This window comes from Bos grunniens, chromosome 12, assembly GCF_055505025.1.
Source record: "Bos grunniens cultivar Pamir isolate PY7600 chromosome 12, Bosgru_T2T1.0, whole genome shotgun sequence".
NCBI classification, from domain to species: Eukaryota; Metazoa; Chordata; class Mammalia; order Artiodactyla; family Bovidae; genus Bos; species Bos grunniens.
In genome coordinates this window covers 56,441,642-56,459,468 of record NC_141176.1, presented here as the reverse complement: position 1 = coordinate 56,459,468, position 17,827 = coordinate 56,441,642, and the positions used below count along the sequence as shown (strand labels likewise).

At 36.3% G+C, this 17,827-nt stretch overlaps 1 long non-coding RNA gene across 2 annotated transcripts in view; it reads left to right on the top strand.

The window, feature by feature from the left end:
* LOC147361800 (uncharacterized) overlaps positions 1-17,827 on the top strand; it is a 269,358-nt gene that overhangs the window by 91,889 nt on the left and 159,642 nt on the right. The window contains exon 3 of one of the 2 annotated variants that reach the window (XR_015137639.1): positions 12,546-12,647. The exons of the other annotated variant lie outside the window; for it this stretch is intronic. This is a non-coding gene — a long non-coding RNA (uncharacterized LOC147361800). The remainder of the gene's footprint in view (positions 1-12,545; positions 12,648-17,827) is intronic. 2 annotated transcript variants of the gene reach the window in all.

Below are 17,827 nucleotides of genomic sequence, written 5' to 3'. Positions count from 1 at the left end.
TTCAGTAATTAATCCCAGATAAGGAAAATTTCCTGGTGACTCAGACGGTAAAGAATCCGCCTATAATATAGGACACCAGGGTTCAATCCCTGGGTCAGGAAGATCCCCTGGAGAAGGGAACGGCTACCTACTCCAGTATTCTTGCCTGGAGAATCCCATGCACAGAGAAGCCTGGCAGGTTACAGTCCATGGATTTGCAAAGAGTCAGATATGACTGAGCAATGAACTTGAGAACTTGAGAAGGAAAGTTTCAGTGGCAGAAAATCTTTTAAGAGATGAAACTATCTCAAGTATCAAAGAATTTTGCTAAAGAACCATCACATGGTCTTATGAGGATTCTCTGGTCTCTGTTCACTCAGGATGATGTCTGTCAACTGAGGACTTCGTAGCCAAATCTCTGCCACCTAGATGAGAAATTTCCAATAGTTTAAAGATTACCCCTTAATTTATAAATTAGAGAAATAAAGCAAAGATTGTTGTCCCTAGATAGAATATTCATTTAAATTGGAACTGAATTAAATCTGACAATTCAAAGGGTAAAAAGCAATCTTGAAACTAAAACAGAAAAACATACAGTTTTATTTCTGTAGTGGCATTAAGAAATGAGAACATAGATCTAGAAGGCTTTCCTGCTACTAATACTTTTCTTTATCAAAAGTATTTAAAACTGTAGAAAAATTGGAAGCATAAATCATGAGGATAGTCTAGTCTTCATGTATAAGGTCAGTTCAGTTCAGTTGCTCAGTCATGTCTGACTCTTTGGGACGCTATGGACTGCAGCACAAGCCTCCCTGTCCATCACCAGCTCCCAGAGCTTGCTCAAACTCATATCCATCGGGTCAGTGATACCATCCAACCGTCTCATCCTCTGTCATACCCTTCTCCTCCTGCCTTCAATCTTTCCCAGTGTCAGGGTCTTTTCTAATGAGTCAGTTCTTCGAATCAGGTAGTCAAAGTATTGGAGCTTCAGCATCAGTCCTTCTGATGAATATTCAGTTGATTTCCTTTAGGATTGACTAGTTTGATCTCCTTGCATGTATAAGGTGACTTCTCAAAAAATCTGAACATGTTAAAAACAAATAATGTGATTAGAGCCATGGAAGAAATATTATTTTATATTATACCATATTACATGTATCAATTATATCTGTGACTAAAATTATTTACTACTGCTGCTCCTACTAAGTTGCTTCAGTCATGTTCGACTGTATGTGAGCCCATAGATGGTAGCCTACCAGGCTCCTCTGTCCCTGGCATTCTCCAGGCAAGAATACTGGAGTGGGTTGTCATTTCCTTCTCCAATGCATGCGTGTGTGCTAAGTCGCTTCATTCGTGTCCAACTCTGTGTGACCCTATGGACAGCAGCCCACCAGGCTCCTCTGTCCATGGGATTCTCTAGGCAAGAATAGTGGAGTAGCTTGCCATTTCCTTCTCCAAAATTATTTACTAAAATCTTACCAAATATGGGATATCCCTGGTGGTCCAGTGGTTAAGATTTCACCTTCCAATGCAGAGAACGATGATATGATCCCTGGTTATCAAGCTAAGATTCCATGTGCCTCATGGTGAAAAACCAAATCATAAAACAGAAGCAATATTGTAACAAATTCAGGAAAGACTTTAAAAATGGTCCACATCAAAAAAAACTTGAAAATCTTACCAGATAAAATCTTCACAAAATTGACTAGACAGATTTTTTTTAACTCCAGTGTAATGTATGTGCTGTGCTCAGCTGTGGTGAGTCGCTTCAGACATGTCCAGCTCTTTGCGACCCCGTGGACTGCAGCCCACTAGGCTCCTCTGTCCATAGGGATTCTCCAAGCCAGAATACTAAAGTGGGTTGCTATGCCCTCCTCCAGGGGATCTTCCCAACCCAGGGATCAAACCCAGCTCTCTTGCATTGCACGTGGATTCTTTACAGACTGAGCCACCAGGGAAGCCTCAGTATAATGCATAAACTATATGGTATATTTAATTTTATTTTGCTTTTACTTTAAAAACTGGGGGAAAAAAGAGGAAAAGAAAGTTAAGAGAATCAATAGCATCTCAGAATTGGCCTAGGTGTGTATTTCTAGTCACTTTTTCCCCGAGAGATTACTAGAATTTTGTCTTCTAATGTCATATATTTATTTTGTTTTGCATTTAAACATTATAAAAGTGATATGGCACCCCACTCCAGTACTTTTGCCTGGAAAATCCCATGGATGGAGGAGCCTGGTAGGCTGCATGGGGTCCATGGGGTCGCTAAGAGTCAGACACGACTGAGACACTTCGCTTTCACTTTTCACTTTCATACATTGGAGAAGGAAATGGCAACCCACTCCAGTGTTCTTGCCTGGAGAATCCCAGGGGCGGGGGAGCCTGGTGGCTGCCATCTATGGGCTCATACAGAGTCAGACAGGACTGAAGTGACTTAGCAATAGCATAGCATTTTACACCTAGTTTATTTTACTTGTCATATTTGTGAGATTCATCCACAATTTTGCCTGTAGTGGTCATTTTATTCCTTGTCATTGTTGACTAGTATTCCATTGGATGAACATGCCAGAATTTATTTATCCCTTCTATTGTTGATAAATGGATTAATTTTTAGTTTGTGGTTACTGCAAATAACATTGGTATACACATATATGTGCATTTCTTTAAAGAAATATGTTTGCCTTTTTGGTAGGAATAAGTTTAGGAGTGGAATTACTGGACTACTGAATAGTAGTATGCTGCTGCTGCTGCTGCTAAGTCACTTCAGTCGTGTCCGACTCTGTGCGACCCCATAGATGGCAGCCCACCAGGCTCCCCCATCCCTGGGATTCTCCAGGCAAGAACACTGGAGTGGGTTGCCATTTCCTTCTCCAATGCATGAAAGTGAAAAGTGAAAGTGAAGTCGGTCAGTTGTGTCCGACCCTCAGCAACCCCATGGACTACAGCCTTCCAGGCTCCTCCGTCCATGGGATTTTCCAGGCAAGAGTACTGGAGTGGGGTGCCATCGCCTTCTCCAGAATAGTAGTATATCCAGAACCAATTGATGTAGCATAAAAACTGTTCTCCAGTCAGAAGTGCCAGTGCCAGTAAATGAGAATTCTACTCATCCTCACTAACATTTGATATCATTTGTCTTTTAGGCCTATCCTAAATTGTGAAAAATAGTCTGTTTTCTTTTAAAAGATTTTTTTTTAATATATTGGAACAATTTTTGCCACATCTTGAGCATTTTGTAGATGTTAGTTTTATTTTTTATGGATAGTATTTTAGTAAAAATAAAAGAGATAAAAATTAGTCCAAACAACATAGAATTCATGGTGTTTTGGGAGTTTATCTCCTAAGTAAGCAAGTAAGTAAAGATACTATTGATATAAATAGAGAATCAAATTTATACCATCTTAAAAAGATTAGAAGGTCTGATTTAAAAATATTCCTAATTTATGTTTGACAGTATTGTCAAGGAAGGTATTTTGTGTTCCAGCCTCTTACTGACTTTAGAATTTTGATGTTTTTTATGTGTTGCAGATCCATTAAGAATATTTTCAAAATCTTTACATTTATTGTATATTCTTTAATCATGATATTCATTTCATATTTATTTTGTAAGAGATAATTATATTTTTAGATGCCATACTGTTAACATGATAAAGCTAAAAGTAAGTTGAAACCATTTCATTTAAGATGTAGAAAATTCTGATATAAGGATTTGAAAGAAATCACTTATTTTTTTAAGAATATTGAGAAAAAATACACCAACATTCAGTATCAAATATCTTTGAATATTAATGAATGATTACATTTAAAGCCAAAGCTACACATTTTCAATAATTGGTATATGTTTTATAAGTGAAAGCACATTATTTTAGTAGGAAAAAAATAAAGGATAAAATCATACATCAAAAACTTCTTTATGTTCCATGAACTTGAGAGACTAAAAATATTGCAATTGTCTGTCTTACCAGAAATGGTCCTCAATATTGAGATTGAATTCCCTTGGAAAATAGTTGCAATCAATTTTCATTTGATCCATTCAGCTACTCAATGAGATTAGATGGTATTAAGATTTATAGTCTGACTTCTTGTGCAAATTATAGGTCTCTTGCAAGGGTGAAGACATGGAAAGAGTATGCAGTATATTTCCCATACGTGGTGTTCAGCATTTAAGTGGATACATAAACTAGTAGTGATCTGATCAGAAGGAAAGGAGAATACCATTTCAATTTGAAAGGAAGCCGTAATGATCTGAAATATTGTTCTTGTAGTTCACTTGGATTCTGCTCAAGCTATAGAAGTGAAAATCTTAAAAGGGAAACAAACACTTATGGGCAGTGAACTTCTTCATTGAAAACTGAGACCCTTTTCTATTATATGACTACAGGGAACCCACATACATCTTGTTTATGAGTACTGGTGGGTGGCTTAGAACAACTTTGACATTTCTTTAGCAATGGTAACTAGTACAGGATAGAGGTAAGAATGATCATTAACTGCATATGTATGTGCATCTTAAAAATGAAATAAAAAGCAGTAAAATGTTGAGTTGAAATTTAATTCAAGCATTTCTTTCAATTAGTCTACATTATTGAAATTAAACTCTGGAAATTCTAAGCCCAAAGTGCTGCTTATCTGTAATATGGTGAATAGTCATTCAGTATAATCTTGATGTCAGAATGATAGGTCAAATATAAATTGTTGTTTCTGCTCATATTAAAATCGAATCCCTCTCTGTCTTCTAACCTCCTTCCTTTCTGATGATATGCATGTGAGTATTATAAATCCAATTTCTGAAATAATTTAATTTCTTTCTTTAGTTAACTAACTGTTAAGGTCACAATTGATTAAATTGAGACTACAAAAATATATATGTTTACTGAAAGCTCCAACTAAAGGTCAATGGGAAAATTAAAGCAAGACTTTATAGTAATACAAATATTAATTTTTATTATAATGAAAAAGCTGTGAAATTCTCTGAATTTCTCATTCTGCCTTTTTGCATTTATTTAAGATTATTCACTAAACTGAGGAAGCTTGTTTGACAGAAAATGAAAACAAATACCCATTTTTCAGTGAAAAATATACTTAATCTTCATGCCAACATTATATTATTTTAATTGTTATTTTATCATCAGTAGTAGCAACATCTAATTATGTGGTGTTGTCTATTTCAAACTCAAACTACATTAACTAGTCTTTTCAACAACAGTTTGAGATCAATACTATTATTTTTCCAACATTTTGGAAAATTAAGGAAAACAGATTAAGGTACTTAACAAAAGTTCCACAAAGATGATGAGCCATGTTGAGAAAAGCACTAGATAAGAAATAAGGAATCCTGTGTACTTTTTTTCTTCTGCCCATTTCTAAAATCGGATAGAAAGATATGCGATTTGGATATTCTGTTCCCAAAGAGTTGAGAAAAACTGAGTTCTTACTGTTCAGGCATTATTTTGCAATGGATACTTTGTTTAATAATTTAACCCTGCATTGTTAGTACTTTACCTTTTTATAGATAAGCAAACTGAGATTTGAGAAGATTAAGAGTTTCCCAAAAATATACATTGAGTGGTTATACGAATTAAACATACACCTTTTTCAGGCCTAAATGGTCAAGCTCATTCCATTATCCTAATTCTTAACCTCACAATTTTATAACATAATGTGATTATGTGCTATAATTAATTAAAATTGTTCTCCAGCATCAACATTTCTCCACAGACACTGAAAAGCTTCAATGGTTCTAATAAACGACTTCTTTTCCAAATAAACAAATTTAATGCAGTTTGTGATTGCCCTACTTAACTTCTCATTAGTGGTTAATGGGGTAGGTCAGTTCGGTTCAGTTTAGTCACACAGTCATGTACGACTGTTTGCGACCCCATGGACTGCAGCACTCCAGGCCTCCCTGTCCATTGCCAACTCCCAGAGTCTACTCAAACTCATGTCCATTGAGTCAGTGATGCCATCCAGCCATCTCATTCTCCATTATCCCCTTCTCCTCCGACCTTCAATCTTTCCCATCATTAGGGTTTTTTCAAATGAGTCAGTTCTTCACATCAGGTGGCCAAAGTATTGAAGTTTCAGCTTCAGCATCAGGCCTTCCAATGAATATTCAGGACTGATTTCCTTTAGGATAGACTGGTTGGATCTCCTTGCAGTCCAAGGGACTCACAAGAATCTTTTCCAACACCACAGTTCAAAAGCATCAATTCTTTGGCGCTCAGCTCTTTATAGTCCAACTCTCACATCCATACTTGACTACTGGAAAAACCATAGCATTGACCAGATGGACCTTTGTAGTCCAGCCTCCTAGAAATGCTCTGCTTTCCTTCCTTCAGTAAAGCAAACTCCTGGAATGTTTTCAACTTCTAACTTCCTCAGATGTCTTCCTTTACTCTTTAAATTGTGATGTTTTCACAGGTTTAGTAATAAGAGATGGTTAATTTGCCAATAAACAAAAACATGGAATCTCTTATTTTTAGAAAAATAATTGGAAATAAATATGGATATCTCTGTATGTTAATATTTTCATCAAGAATAAAATCACTCTATTGTTTAAAAAACTCCTCAGGTGTTTGTCTCACATATCAGCTAGTTATATTCATCTTCAAATGATATAGATATAATATTTTGAAAGACAAACATACTGTTTATACTGAAATATAAGATTTACTTGAGGAACTGAGAAATATTCATTATATATTGGTCTTTATGGAAATGTCATTTTTGAGGGACTGTGATTCATAGGACTTCAGTTCAGTTCAGTTCAGTCATTCAGTCATGTCCAACTCTTTGCGACCCCATGAACTGCAGCACGCCAGGCCTCCCTGTCCATCACTAACTCCCAGAGTTCACTCAAACTCATGTCCATCTAGTTGGTGATGCCATCCAGCCATCTCATCCTCTGTCGTCTCCTTCTCCTCCTGCCCCCAATTCCTCCCAGCATCAGAGTCTTTTTCAGTGAGTCAACTCTTCACATGAGGTGGCCAAAGTATTGGAGTTTCAGCTTTAGCATCAGTCCTTCCAAAGAACACCCAGGATTGATCTCCTTTAGAATGGACTGGTTGGATCTCCTTGCAGTCCAAAGGACTCTCAAGAGTCTTCTCCAACACCACAGTTCAAAACCATCAATTCTTCTGCACTCAGCTTTCTTCACAGTCCAATCTCATATCCATACATGACCACTGGAAAAACCATAGCCTTGACTAGATGGACCTTTGTTGGCAAAATAATGTCTCTGCTTTTGAATATGCTATCTAGGTTGGTCATAACTTTCCTTCCAAGGAGTAAGCGTCTTTTAATTTCATGGCTGCAGTCACCATCTGCAGTGATTTTGGAGCCCCCAAAAAATAAAGTCTGACACTGTTTCCACTGTTTCCCCATCTATTTCCCATGAAGTGATGGGACCAGATGCCATGATGTTAGTTTTCTGAATGTTGAGCGTTAAGCCAACTTTTTCACTCTCCTCTTTCACTTTCATCAAGAGGCTTTTTAGTTCCTCTTCACTTTCTGCCATAAGGGTGGGACTTCAGTAGCGATAATCAAATAGTCTAGAGAGTGAATCTAGGGTCACTTCCTGTGAGTATTTGCAGAAACTGAAAGAGATACTAAGGTTGGCAAAAATTCTTAAACTGCTAATATATTTCTTGTTTAGGAACTTAGTTGTTTCTTTATCACTATAGAAATAGTATGTTTCAGCATCCTATATTTAGCCTGGATTCTATGAATCTACTGAACAGACAGAGAAAGCGATGGCACCCCACTCCAGTACTCTTGCCTGGAAAATCCCATAGACGGAGGAGCTTGGTGGGCTGCAGTCCATGGGGTCGCTAAGAGTTGGAGACGACTGAGCGACTTCACTTTCACTTTTCACTTTCATGCATTGGAGAAGGAAATGGCAACCCACTCCAGTGTTCTTGCCTGGAGAACCCCAGGGATGGGGGAGCCTGGTGGGCTGCCGTCTATGGGGTCGCACAGAGTCGGACACGACTGAAGCGACTTAACAGCAGCAGCAGCAGCAGTAGCAGCAGCAGTGAACAGAAACACTCACATTAAACTGAATTGCATTGTATATTTACAAAAACACCACTATAGGAAGAGACTTGAGAAGATATTTTCTTTAAATGAGATAACTTTCTACCAGTAATATAAAAGAGGATATAGGTATGATCATAGGAGAAGAAATCAGAAACAGCAGTTAAAAGTTTGAATTGCAGAACCATAATTCTTGAGTTAGTATTTAGGATTCACTGTTTAATACAGGTATGACCTTGGTCAGGAGACTTAATATTTCTATATCATATTGCCAGATTAAATTTTGTAATAAATGTTAGTTTCTTGAGACAGTGTCTGCCACATCTTGAATACTTTGCAGATGTGGCTATTATCTTTATTAAAATGGCAAGATTGGGATGAAAACAGGTTAGCTACAGGCCTAAAGACCTAAGTTTGAACTCTATATTCTCAATAATAGTGGGCAAGTATTGTTGCTGACTGGAACCTTTAAAGATTTGTGAATACCTGGCCTCTATTAAAAAGTTGCTGTTCCATCTGTTTAAATATCATATGTAAGGCTGTAAGGTATATTACAAACAAAATAGTTCACCAATGCTCTTAATTTCCCTTCAGCCCTATTTCTAGAGTGATTTAGCTATAGTAATCTATATTAGAATCTCTTATTCAGAAGGAAATACGTGTCCTCACACTGGGAAACAGATTTTTTTTTTTTCCTTCAAATGTGGCCTTTGTTTACCTGATTGGTGTCATCTCCCATTGTCTCTCTTAAATATTGTACTCAGGTTATACACAATTTTTTGCTACTTCTCCAAATAGGAAATAAGTGGCTCAGTGGTAAAGAAACTGCTTGCCAATGTGGAAGATGTGGGTTTGATCCCTGGGTTGAGAAGATCCCCTGGAGGAGGAAATGCCAACCCTCTCCAATATTCTTGCCTGAAAAATTCCATAGACAGAGGAGCCTACTGGGCTGCATTCCATGGGGTCGCAAAGAGTTGAACACAACTGAGCACTCACAAGCAAATAGATGATAAGACTCAGGTGATATTCTTTCTGGAATACACATCTTTATAAACCATCTTCTCTCTACCAGAAGTGTACAGCTTCCTTCAATTCAGGTTCACTTTAAGAGTGTGAAAGTGATCTTCGAAAGCATTTATCATCCACATGTGCCTCAATTCTTTCATTAATTGTGCTTGTTGTCGGCTAAAATTCCTGTTTTTCTAAAACTGGAATTTAGAAAAATGTGAGAATAAATAGGTAAATATCAGTCAATAGAAAGGGAAATATCAATAATTAGAAATCAGATTAACAGAATGGCTTCAAACACTTTGGCTTGGAAAACACCCTTAGTGTAGAGTAAATAAGCATGGGAGAAGAATTTGTTAAATAAACACATATAACAGTAACTTTCTAGAGATAGACACTGGAGACTGTAAACTGACCAAACTGCCAGTGTATCTTCTCACTGCACACAGCCCTGAAGAACCTCGCAAAGTATTGAGTCTTTCCCAAAGGATAGATGCTCAAGTTTTATAATGATCCAGTTTGACTGAGAATGGGGAGTTGCTATTTTGGGGATCTCCTGGCTTTTCCAGAACATCGTAATTCATTATTTCCTGGGTAATTTCATTTGGGGCATTCAGGTGCCCAAAACTGATTCATGGAATCATCAAATTAATTATTTCAATCTCAAAGGCAAAAAAACTTATAGGGGTCCTTCATAAAGGGTAGGCCTGTTTTTATAAACAAAATGTAAGGGAAGAATTAAAAGTGTCAAAGTTTTAGTAAATGATATATGTCATATAGATTATGATAATAAGACATCTTAATTTAACCTCACACAATTTAGAAAAGAGTTGACCATATCATCAAATGTCTGCTACCTTTTCCCATCATCTTTTAACTTAATTTTATATGTTGGCCAAAAATCTGAAGCACAGAGTAGTAAAAAGCTAAATTAGAAAATCTTTTAATTAAGAACATTAATCTAATAATAGTGAACTAATATGAATGAATTATATATGAATGGAAATATGTATATCTGATATTTTCAAATATATATGCATTTGAGAAATCAGTAAAACTTATTACATAGAGACTGTGATAAATCTAGTAGTATAAACAAAGATGAGTTTCTCATAGCAGATTTCTGTGTGTGCATGTGTGCTAAATTGATTCAGTCGTGTCTGAATCTTTGCAACCCTATGGACTGTGGCCCTTCAGGTTCCTCTGTCCATGGGATTCTTCAGGCAATAATAATGGAGTAGGTTGCCATTCCCTTCTGGGGGGGGATCTTTTTGACCCAGGGATCAAATCTGTGTCTCTTGCGTTACAGGCAGATTCTTTACCAACTGAGCCATCAGGAACTACTGCATCCATAATTCAATCAACTTGAAGATCATGAGATGCCTGATTTTTCTAAATTAGAGACTAGCAGCATTTGTTAGCTACCTAAGAGACTGTCTTTACAGAATATATCAGGTGGGCCCAAAAGTTTGTTCAGATTTTTAAAAATCTAAACAAACTTTTGTGGCAACCCAATAGTAGGAGTACTTTGGGAAAGATCTGAGATAGGGCTGGAAACATGGTTTATTCTATAAATTAGGTATGCCATAGGCCCTTATGAAAACATATTAAACTTATATATTACATAACAAGTGTAGGATGGTCTTCATCTTTATACACAGGGATGGAGTTAGACGGCATGCATAAATGATCTTATAGATGGAAACCCAATAGTAAAAAATATTTATTCAGGCATCAAAAAATTAACATAAAGTACTGCTAATGGCTTAACTACCAACTAGAAAAAAATACTGTAATACTGTGGAATTAAAGCTTAAGATAAGAATACACATACACACACTCACACACACACACATACACATATATATGTGTGTGTGTAAACATATAACTGAATCACTTTCTTGCATACCTTAACCTGCGGCTGCTGCTAAGTCGCTTCAGTTGTGTCCGACTCTCTGCGACCCCATAGATGGCAGCCCACCAGGCTCCCCCGTCCCTGGGATTCTCCAGGCAAGAACACTGGAGTGGGTTGCCATTTCCTTCTCCAATGCATGAAAGTGAAAAGTGAAAGTGAAGTCGCTCAGTCGTGTCCGACTCTTAGCGACCCCATGGACTGCAGCCCACCAGGCTCCTCCGTCCATGGGATTTTCCAGGCAAGAGTACTGGAGTGGGGTGCCATTGCCTTCTCCTACCTTAAACTAGCACAGCATAATAAATTAACTATACCTCAAAAAAGTGATTAACAAAAGGAAGAAAGGAAGAAAATGGTAACTATGTGAGGTCATGGGTATGTTAATTATATTGATCATGGTGGTCATTTAGCAAAGCAGTGTATTCCGTGTGTGCTCAGTCATATCTGACTCTTTGCAACTCTATGGACTGTATAGCCTGCCAGGCTCCTCTGTCCAAGGGATTTTCCAGGCAAAGTTGTCATTTCCTTCTCCAGGGATAGAACCTGATTCTCCTACATTGGCAGGTGGATCCTTTACTGCACCACCTAGTAAGCCCAGTAATGCATACACATATCAAAATGTAAGTTGTATGCCTTAAATGTATGCAATTTGTATTTGTTGCTTATGCATCAATAAAGACAGAATAAAGGGGAAAAAAGCTTAGCTAGGTAGAGAATCTCATATAGATGCCTTTTTAATTCACATAAAATTTACCAATTAATGAGACTTTAAGTGAGAAGATTCTGATACTTAATTTGCATGACCTTGCTTTCAAACTTACTCTTTTTTTGGTCAGTAAAGAGAGTAAAATGGAGATTTAGAAATGGTTGTCTGGCAAAAACACCTTCTATACTATCAAGTATTAGATGCAGTATGTTCCATTTCTCTTTGCCTTTGAAGTGTGAAGGCTAATTGCTCTACACTCCTTCAGTAGCAAATGTTTTCACAGCTCACATTGCCATTTAAAGCTGCAGAAACACAAATGAAACTCTATAAGTCATCCTGTACCAAAGGCACAAGGGACATCGTGACCTGCAACGCTGTATGCTGCTGGCAGTAGAAGATGCTAAATTTAATTTGAACTAAAGCTCTGAGGAAATACCTGAGATTAAATGTCCATGTTCTTGAAATCTTGTTTAACTTACTTAGAAGGAAGAAATAATTTATTTTTATTTTGTAGTGTCACTGTCGCCTTATTTTTGTATACACTGTTAGCTCACAATACTCGATTATAGCTCATATGATGACATTCAGTTAGCTGCAACTGATAAGATTTGTCAAAAGAAAAATAAGGATCTCTTCTAGATTTAGTAAGTATCTATATTTCTCTTCAGGAATACGGGATTGTAAAGAGAAACAAACTGTAATACATATCCAGAAACAACTAAAGATGATATTAGAATAAAAATATCTTCACTAATACAAAAAGTTGAAGAATGCACACTTTACAACTTGCTAGCCACGATAGGAGCTTTGTAGACTTTTCAAATGCTTCCTTGTCAGTATACTCTGAAATCTTCCCAATGTGACAGAATATTACAATTTATATGCTGTACTTGGAATCACTTTTATTAGAATGGAAGTGGAAGTGAAAGTGCAATCGTTCAGTCATACCGGACTCTCTGTGACCCCATGGACTGCAGCCCGCCAGGCTCCTCTGTCCATGGAATTTTCCAGGTAAGAATACTGGAGAGGGTTGTTGTTTCCTTCTCCTGTGGATCTTCCCAACCCAGGGATCGAACCTGGGTCTCCCTCATTGCAGGCAGATTATTTACTGTGTGAGCCACAAAGGAAGCCCCTTCCTTTCATTAGAAGAATTGTCAGTAAAATAACTTTCAGTAAATGTCAAGGAGGCCATTGCTCATTGCTAAAATTTTAAATTTTTAAATTTGTATTACATCCAATACTTATATTTTATCATGTTTATGTATAAATGTATAAAAATACATTTACATAAAATATATTTGTATAATATATATTTATTATACTTTATATTTCAAATTTATAGTATATATTTTGTTATATCTAATATAATAATTTTGATATCTATACTGTATTAAATTCTAATATAATGACACTGCAAATAAATCTGCTTCCTTTATAAAACCACTTAATCTATCATAACTCAATCAGCATCAGATAATCAGATGTTAACATTTAGAAACATATAAATATTCATGTTACTACAAAAACAAAGTTTGCATGATTATTAACATCTTCTGACAAAGATATTCCAGATATTTTTGCCTGCGATTATGGAGGCAATGTGTGAACCAAAATCAACTCTCTTTCATAAGCATATATAAACAAACTGAAAGGTTACGGGTCATTCTGTTTAGGATTTATTGTTAAACTTGATTTGACTCGCAATTATATAGGAAATGTCACTGACTTGTTGCAGCCTGGATTAAAGTACATGGCCTAAGTCAGTGTTGCTCAAGGGTCAGGAGAAGTGGAGAAATTTTGAGTGGTCATTTTGAGACAAGATTGCACAGTTTTTGCACAAGTGTGAGGTGTGATCCAACAATTAAATGCTGTATGTAGATTAGGAGGAGGAAAGCTATCCCAGGCATTCTCTTCAAGATCACTCCTTTTTTATTCCTCAAGCTTCTGGTCTAGGTCCTCAAAGTACTGTTGCCGTCAGGTACCGAAAAGTGCTGTATCTCTTTGTTTGCTTTGTCTTTTATTCTCTAATCCCTATCTCCATCCCATGCCCTTCTCAATCAAAGATGGTTCGTTTTAGAAACAGTCTATGACTTCTTGTTTCTGTCTATGCACTTTTTCCTCCAAAATTTAAACATGAAATTCGTTGTACTCTATTTTCTAATTGTGTAAACTGGTGCCGGCAGCTTACCTGTCGGTATTCTGTGATTTCATCTCCTCATCCACACATGGGGATGATAATGATGATTATGATGATGAGTAAGTATTTTCATAGTGCTTCCAAATACCACTCCTCATTCAAGGCATTTTTCACATGCTAATTTATTTCTGCTTCATAACAACTTAGTGGAGATACAGAGGAGGAAACTGAGGTGTGAACGTTTTGGTAACTTACACAAGTTTGTGCAATCAGTAACTTAAAAATCTAAATAGTCTGTTTTAAATCCTTCTTTGATCTTAACTGAAATGACACCCACTTCACAAGGTTTTTATAAGTATTAAATGAATAAATACGTACATTTGCTTAGAATAGGTCCTGGCACATGGTACAACCTCAATAACTGCTGGCTACTATAGTCGTCATTATTGAGTCAGCAAAGAGCTGACTCATTTGAAAAGACCCTGATGCTGGGAAAGATTGAAGGCAAGAGGAGAAGGGGGCAACAGAGGATGAGATGGTTGGATAGGATCACTGACTCAATGGACATAAGTTTGAGGAAACTCTGAGAGATAATGAAGAACAGGGAAGCCTGGTGTGCTGCAGTCAATGGGGTCACAAACAGTTGGTCATGACTGAGTGACTAAACAACAGCAAAAGACAGTCACTCTGATTTTGTTATTATTTAAAATTTCCCCCAGTGTTACACATAAAAATTTTAATTCTCCGACTAGCTAATGTCATATATTTTGTAAACTACAGATCCAAATGTCCTAAGATAGAGCATTTGTATCTGTTATAAATAAAAAGACTTTAAAAATTCTCTAACAACTGTTATGGCAACAAATAATATTTGGTCTTTACTGAGCATGTATGGAAATAAGCATATAAAATACTAGAAATGAAGAATTTGTTCAATCAAAGTACAACAAATATTCATTGAGCACATAATTTAAGCAATTGGACAGTAATGAGATCAAACCAGTCAATCCTAAAGGAAATCAACCCTGAACGATCCTTAAAAGGACTAATGCTAAAGCTGAAGCTCCAGTACTTTGGCTACCTGATACAAAGAGCCAACTCAAGAGAGAAGATCCTGATGCTGGAAAGGATTGAGTGCAGGAAGAGAAGGGGTCAACAGAGGATGAGATGGTTGGATGGCATCATCGACTAAATGAACAAGAGTTTGAGCAAACTGGGAGATAGTGAAGGACAGGGAAGCCTGGTTTGCTGCAGTCCATGGGGTCCCTAAGAGTCAGACATGACTGAGTGACTGGAAAACAACATATTTTTAAAATGATAAATTCCAAATTTTTTATTCTTATTAAAATAAGGTTAAAACTATTGTTATATACCCATATCAGTTAAATTAAAAACATATTTTAGGTTGTGGGGCTTTTCCTTTATTCCCTAGAGTGAAAAAATTTAAATTCTTAGCATGATGCAGCAAATTAAGTCTCCCAAACAGAGACTTCTGGATAAGAAAATCAGTTACTAGATTCATGGACCTCAGTCCTTAAGATTTCTTAACTTAGCATCAGGAAGCTTTGGAGCTTGAGATTGTGATCATTAAACAAGAAAGAAAAGTGAAAGTTGCTTAGTCTTAGGCTCTTTTTGACCCCATGGACTATAGCCCACCAGGCTCCTCTATCCATGGGATTCTCCAAGCAAGAATACTGGAATGGGTATTCCCTTCTCCAGGGGATAGTCCCAACACAGGAACTGAACCCGGGTTTCCCTCATTACAGGAGGATTCTTTACTGTCTGAGCCATCAGGAAGCCTGCCATTCTGAAACAAATAAACTTTTTAATCATGTGACTCTAAAGTTTAGTAGAAGCATACGTTTAGAGTTTGAATCTTAACTCTGCTTGTTCTACAACTTTAGAGAAATATCCTAAAAATGATGGTCATTAATTTTGATAACTGTAGGGATATTGATTCCATAAACTTGTTTTTAGGTTAAGTAAGAAAATAAATATAACAAAAATATTGTCCTGACTCAGTACATAGTTATTTACTTTAACCAGTAATAAATGTTATTGTGTGGAAATCAAAAAAAGTTTTAGACTTAGTGTTGGTTTTCCTGAAGTTTATCATATATATTTTTTGAGAAATATGACTTTTTAAATTTATTGACTAATGTTATAATATTTTTTGTATTATACTCAAAGTTAGCAGTTGGGTTAGTGAATGTTGTCGGCATATTTGTGTAGCTGAGACATTCAAACAAAGCTTAATAGATTGCATTCTCTCTGCTTTTATAGTAGTTTAAAGGAACTTAATGCATAACTTTCAGAATTGAAAACATGCTTTCTTCTTCTTTTGTTTTTTTTTGTTTGTTTCTTTGTTTTTTTTTTTTTTTTGGCTGTGCCTCATGCCTTGCAAAATCTTAGTTCTGCTACCTACTAAGAATTGAACCTGGGCCCTTGTCAGTGAAAGTGCAGAGTCTTAACTACTGGATCCCCAGGGAAATCCTGAAAGATACTTTCAGAAATAGTCTATGAAAAGTTTTTAGCAGATGCATAGAGTCATGATAGGGAGAAGGTGAAATAAACATAATTATATAGATCTAGAACACAGTGTGTTTTGAAATGTTGTGTTAGGTGATTGAACTTTTCATTTTTAGTTACTTCTTTCTTAGCTTTTGTGTATGCCTGCTTTACATACTACACTAAAACAGGAATTCTGTTATGGTTGAAACAAAAAGTTTTTTATCATCTAAGAACAGTTCTATTTTCAAGCATTCTGTAATTCTTTTTATCATTTAGATTCATTTAAAGGCATACTATTTGCATTATTAATGATAAGGACTTTTTTATTGCTTTGGCATTCTAATGCATTAAAACAAAAATAATTCCTTTAGTAGATAGAAACAATAAGAGTTTTGTACATTTTACTGCAAAAATAGCTATAAATGCAAACATAATGTAGTATTGTATGTTTTTAAAGGATAAATTATTTACATTAATACACAATCAAGACAATGTTGGTTAATAGAATTAATTTGTTATTTTCCACTGTATCAAAGCCAAAAGTGCTGCATATTCATTTAGATTAATAATAGGTGATATGTCATACCATTTAGAGAACCATGTGATTGACAGAAAGCAAAATCTTATTTTTTATGTCTATCCAAATTAGTGCTTTGTTTTGTTACCAGAATATATTGAACCCATTAAGATCCATTGCAATGACTATATAACATATTTACATATATACTCATCATTTCATTAACTTGTTCATTTGAACTAGAGAAATTTATTCAACAACATGAAAGACATGGAGAGTGGTTATTTAGAAAGATTATTTTCATGTAAAAAGTTTCAACACAATTTAATGCCAAGAAATCAATGAGGAGACTATTGCCAGACTGAGTTAGAGGAAGAAAGGATGCAGACATATTAAAAAGAAGTAGTAATATACTTCGGTAATCCAGTGGATATGGGAATATGGAAATGTGAGAATAAATTTATAGTCTCAGATGTAGTTTCATATAAAAATGCCAAAGCATCACTCAGTTATTTGTAATATTCCCCTGTTAAACCTAAAATTGTTTTACTTCCTCATTGTTTTACTTCCTCAGCTTTCCTCAATTCCTCCTCTTTTCATTCTCTTGTAATTTGCAATTTGAGCTAGTGAGTCTGTAGAAGAGAAAACTTATTTTAACAGTTTTAAACAGAAAATAAAATTATGGAAAGGAAACTCAGAGACTTGAACATCACACTTCAAAGAACAATGCTGAAAAATGCACCCTGAAAGCCCCTGGAAGCTCCCTCTGCCTCAACCACCCGACAGAGGCGCTGCTGTTAGTCTCTCTGAACTTCTTCCACTACTGCTATTGAAAACCAAAGCTTCCGTTGCCATCCCCTGGAGAAGGAAATGGCAGCCCACTCCAGTACTCTTGCCTGGAGAATCCCATAGACAGAGGAGCCTGGAAGACTGCAGTCCGTGGGGTCGCAAGAGTCGGACACGGCTTAGCAACTAAACCTCCTCCTCTTCCATTGCCATACACCCAGATCCCTTGCTGTTGCCATG